This window comes from Rousettus aegyptiacus, unplaced genomic scaffold (assembly GCF_014176215.1).
Source record: "Rousettus aegyptiacus isolate mRouAeg1 unplaced genomic scaffold, mRouAeg1.p scaffold_m13_p_8, whole genome shotgun sequence".
NCBI lineage: Eukaryota > Metazoa > Chordata > Mammalia > Chiroptera > Pteropodidae > Rousettus > Rousettus aegyptiacus.
In genome coordinates this window covers 8,749,877-8,755,530 of record NW_023416311.1, presented here as the reverse complement: position 1 = coordinate 8,755,530, position 5,654 = coordinate 8,749,877, and the positions used below count along the sequence as shown (strand labels likewise).

Below are 5,654 nucleotides of genomic sequence, written 5' to 3'. Positions count from 1 at the left end.
GCCAGCAGGGTCACGCTTCCTCTGAAGGTTTTAGGGGAAAGTCTTTCCTTGCCTCTTCCAGTCCTTGGTATCTGTCAGAAATCTTTGGTATTCCTTGGCTTGTGGCAGCACAACTCCAAACTCTGCCTCCATCTTTGTATGCCCTTCTCCCCTGTGTCCTTATGTTTCAAATCTTCCTGTCCTTTCTCTTACAGGGTACTAGTTGTTGGACTTAAGGCCGACTAACTCTAGGCTGAATTCATCTACAAAAAATCCTGTTTCCAAATGAGGTCAAATTCACAGGTACTAAGGGTTAGGATTTAGACATATCTTTTGGGGGGCTACAATGCAACTCACTACACTCTACTTTCTTCATTTCTTTCCACCATTCTGCTTTCTATATCGAGCAAGAGGGGAGGGGGGTGCAGAAAACCTGAGGTACATAAGACAGGCAGGCCTCTTTGCTCATTCTTCTTCTTGGGAGAAATCTGTGAACAGTCTTAATCACTATCAACATAACTTACGTAGGAATGGACCAAAAAGAAAAAAAGAAAGAAAAAGAAAAAGGAGAGGGGAAGAGAGAAAGGGAATAGGAGAGGGGATAAAAGCAGGCAAGGAGAATCAACACATTTTTGGAAGGTAAAGCTAAAGAAGATGATTGACTCGCAGAGCAGGAAAAGGGGACCATCTGAGAACTGACAAGATCAGATGCCAATGGGGCTGTACCTTACCTCCCAGAAAGTAGAACAAGAGGACCAAGATGCAGAAAACAGGAGGAAAGGGGTAAAATTCCAGGCTCGATCCAGGACGCCTGACATTTGACTAGAAGAGATTCCAGAAACTGAGAACTGAAAGCACAAGGGAGGAAATTACCAAAGAGATAATATAAAAAATTTCCTGGAACCGAAGAACACAGAGCGGCAGATGAGTGATGGTTCTTAAAACAGCTTGTGCCAATGAATGTGGCGAGACAGCACCTTGAAGGTGGTGAGCTTGGGAGTCATTTGAGGTGGAGGATCAAGAGTAATTCTTACCAAAACTGATAGGATACAGCAAAAGCCGAGTTAAGAGGGAAATTTATAACTAAATGTTTACATAAAAAAGAGAGATCTCAAATAAACAGCCTAACTTTATAACTTAAAAAACTAGAAGAAGAAGGACACACTAAACCCAAAGCTAATCCCGGGAAGGAAATAATAAAATTATTATATTTTAAAAATAAATATTGTTTTTTAATAAATAATAAAAATTAAAGCAGAGATAAAATAGGGATCAGAAAAACAATAGAGAAAATTTATGAAACCAAAAGTTGTTTTTTGGGAAAGATCCACAAAACTGACAAACCATTAACTAGATGGATTAAGAAAAAAAGAAGACCCAAATTACAAAAATTAGAAATGAAAGCGGGGGCATTGCTACCAATTCTAGGGAAATAAAAGGAGAAATAAAAGGAATTATAACAGTAGTATCAACATTCATACGCCAACAAATTGGATAAACTAGAGAAAAATGAACAAATTCTAGAAACACAAAACTATCAAGACTAAATAATGAAGAATAAAAAATCTGAATAGACCTAAAAACTAATAATGAGGTTAAATCAGTAACCAAAATCTCCTAAACAAAAATAGTCCTGGACCTGATGGCTTCTTTGATGACTTGTACCAAAAATTTAAAGAAGAACTAACACTAATCCTTTTCAAACTTTTCTAAAAAATTGAAGGAGGGAACACTCCCTAACTCATTCCTTAAAGCCAGCATTACCCTGATACCAAAGATAAAGACACTTTAAGAAAACTACAGACCCATATCCCTTATGAACATTGATGCAAGAATCCTCAACAAAACACTAACAAACCAAATTTGAGAGCATATTAAAAAGATTACATACTACGACCAAGAAGGATTTATTCCTGAATTGCAGGGATGGTTCAACATATAAAAATTGATCGGTGTAGTCACCACACTAGCAGAATGAAGGGAGAAAAACCACATGGTCACCTCATTTGATGCAGAAAAAGCATTTGTCAAAATTCAATAAACTTTCATGATAAAGACACCAAAATAGGAAGAGAAGGAAACTTCCTCAACATAAAAACTGTATGCGAAAAACCCGAAGTGAACATCATATTCAATTATGAAAAACTTGAAATCTTTTCCTTTAAGATCAGAACAAGGCAAGGATGCCTCCTTTTGCCACTTCTGTTCAACATAATGCAGGAAGTTCTAGCCAGGTCAATCAGCCAAAGAATAATAAAGGGCATACAAACTAGAAAGGAAAAAGTAAAATCTATTTGTAGATGATGTGATCTTAGATGTAGAAAACTAACAATTCCACACAAAAAGTTGTTAGAATAATCAAATTCAGCAAAGTAACAGGATACAAAGTCAACACACAAAAATCAATTGCATTTCTATACACTAACAATAAACAAACCAAAAAGGAAATTAAGAAAATAATTTCATTTACAATAGCATCAGAAGGAATAAAATGCTTATGAATTAACTTAAGCAAGAAGGTGAAGCATTATATGGTGAAAACAATAAAACATTGTTGAAAGAAATTAAAGAGGACATAAATAAATAGAATCATCCAGTGTTCCTGGACTGGAAGACTTAATTTTGTTGAGATGTCAATATTACCCAAAGCAATCTATGGATTCAATGCAATCTTTGTCGAAATCCCAAAGGCCTTTTTTTTTTTTTTTTTTGCAGAAATAGAAAAAACTGTTCTAAAATTCATATGTAGTATTAAAGGACCCCAAAGAGTCAAAACAGTATTGAAAATGAACAAAGCTGTCTACGGCCATGCTATACTGAATAAGCCCGATCTTGTCTGATCTTGGAAGCTAAGCAGGGTCGGGCCTGGTTAGTACTTGGATTGTAGACCACCTAGGAAGACCAGGTGCTGTAGGAGTAAAAAAATAAAAAATAATAAAATAAGGGATTGTAAGCTGAAAAGGTCCTTGCAATCTGTGAGGTTAACCAAGAGTTGCCTCTTCTAAAAAAAAATAATAATACTAATTAAGAAAAAGAACAAAGCTGGATGACCCATACTTCCTGATTTTAAAAGTGCAATACTTTTAAAGATAGACATATAGACCAATGAACTAGAATAGAGCACCAGAAACAAACCCTCATATATAAGATTTCTGGAGGTTTTTGAAAGAGTGCAAAGACTATTCAGTGGGGGAAAGGACAATCTTTTCAACAAATGGTGCTGGGAAAACTGTTTATCTGTATGTGAAAGAATGAAGTTGGATCCTTAAATAGCACTAGCTATAAAAATTAACTCAATGGATCAAAGACCTAAATATAAGATGTGAAACTATAAAACTCTTGGAAGAAAACATAGGAGAAAAGCTTCACAGCACTGGATTTGGCAATGATTTCATGGGTATGACACCAAAGGCACAGGTAACAAAAGAAAAAATAGACAAATTGGACTGAACAGAAAATTTTTAAATGTGCATCAAAGGCCACTATCAACAGATTTAAGAGACAACCCGCAGAATGGGAGAAAATGTTTGCAAATCTTATATCTGATAAGGAAATAATATCCGCACTATGTAGAAAACTCCTAAAACTCAACAACAAAAAACCCAACAACTCCATCTATATAGTGGCAATAAATGCATGAAAGGTGCTCATCATTACCAACCAGTAAGGAAATGTAAATCAAAACTATAATGTAGGAGGGTTGCTATTATCAAAGGGGTGAGAGAGGGAAAGAGGGGAAGGCAGGCAGGCAGGAAGGTAGGGAGGAGAGAGAGAGGGAGAGAGAGAGAGAGAATCAGAGACGTTGAGAATGTCGAAAAATTGGAATCCTTGTGCATTGTTGGTGGAAATGTAACATAGTACACCTGTTGTGGAAAACAGTATGGCAGTTCCATAGAAATTAAAAAAATAGAATTACCATGTGACCCAGCATATATACCCAAAAGAACTGAAAGCAATGCCTTGAAGAGATATTTGTACACCCATGTTCATAGCAGCATTATTCACAGTTGCCCTAACGTGGAAGCAACCTGTGTCCATGGATGGATGAGTAAAAAAGGAAAATATGGTCTACCCATACAGTGGAATATTATTCAGCCTCAAGGAAGGGAATTCTGACATATACTACAATATAGATGAATCTTGAGGACATCATGCTAAGTGAAATAAACTAGTCACAACAGACCAATACGGTGTGATTCCTATTCTATGGGGTACTTAGAGTAGTCAGACTCATACAGACCAAAAGTAGATTAGTGGTTGCCAGAGCCCGGGGGGAAGTGGTGAGTGAGGAGTTATTAGTTAATGGGTGTAGAGTTTCAGTTTTACGAGGTGATAAGATTTCTGGAGATGAATGGTAGCGATGGCAGCACAACCTCGCGGATGTATTTAACCACGCTTAAAATGGTTAAGACGATCCGTTTCATGTTATGAGATTTTACCAGGAAAAAGAAATTGGGAGAAAAAAAAAGTAGCTACCTTTTTTACTTTCCACAAGTAGCGTTTCGGTAGGTACAAACTCAAACACCATCAGGAGAAAAGAGGCGATGCAAATGAGTAAAGCGAGCCCAGATCAGGCGATAGGGAGTGGCAGAGACTGTGTCCAGCTAAGAGGACATTCCCGTTGTCTTAGTCTGCTAGGGCTGCCATGACAAAGTACCACAGAGTGGGTGGCTTAAACAACAGAAATTGATTTTCTCGCCATTCTGGGGCTACAAGTCCAAGCTCAAGGTGTTGTCAGCCGGGTTGGTGTCTCCCAAGGTCTCTTTCCTCGGCTTGTGGATGGCGGTCTCCTCCCTGTGTCTTCACATGGTCTTCCCTCTGTGTTCCGGTCTCCTCTTACAAGGACACCAGTCACACTGGATTAGGGCCCTCCCTAATGACTTAACCTAGTTACCTCTTTAAAGACCCCGTCTCCAAATGCAGTCACATTCAGCGGCACTTGGGGGCTAGGATTTCAATAGACGACTCTGAGGAGGGAGAACCAATTCAGCCCACAACACCCTCCCTGAGTGTTGCGTTAGAGATGTCTGCTGGACATTCACGTGGAGATGATGCATGGACTGATGGGCATGCAGGTCCAAAGTTCATGGAGGAGGTCTAGGTTGGTGATGTCAGTATTGGAATCAAGAGCATATGGATGGCATTTAAGGCCATGGCACTGGATGTGATCACCGAAGGAGTGAGCGTGGCTGGAGAGGAGAAGTGATCTGGAGACAGAGCCTTGGGTGGTGGAGGCAGTGGAGAGAAGCTATAGGAGAAGCAGCAGCCCCAAGTGGGGAAAGTGTTTCAAAGAGAGAGAGTCGTGGACTATGCCAGATGCTGCTGGTTGTTCAAGTTAAATGTCACCACTGGTTTATTTATTAATTAAAATTGTCGGGGTGACATTGGTTAATAAAATCAGATAGGTTTCAAGTATACAATTCAATCATATATCAAATGTATATTACATTGTGTGCTCACCACCCAAAGTTAAATTTCCTTCTAGTCACCAAATATTTGACCACTTTTACCTGTATCTACCTCTGTGATCATTGGTTTTAACAGCATGGAGGCAACAGGAACCTAAATTGCTCTTGACAAGAGCAATTTCAGTAGATTGTGGGAGCGCCAGCCTGATCGGGGGTATTTAAGAGAGAACGGGAGGAGAGGAATTCGAGACATAGGAGTGTAGGTAA

General features: G+C 38.8%; 1 pseudogene; it reads left to right on the top strand.

Annotated features, from left to right (window-relative positions):
* Window positions 1–2,777: 2,777 nt before the first annotated feature.
* Window positions 2,778–2,896, top strand: LOC118606976 (annotated as a pseudogene).
* The last annotated feature ends 2,758 nt before the right edge of the window (window positions 2,897–5,654 follow it).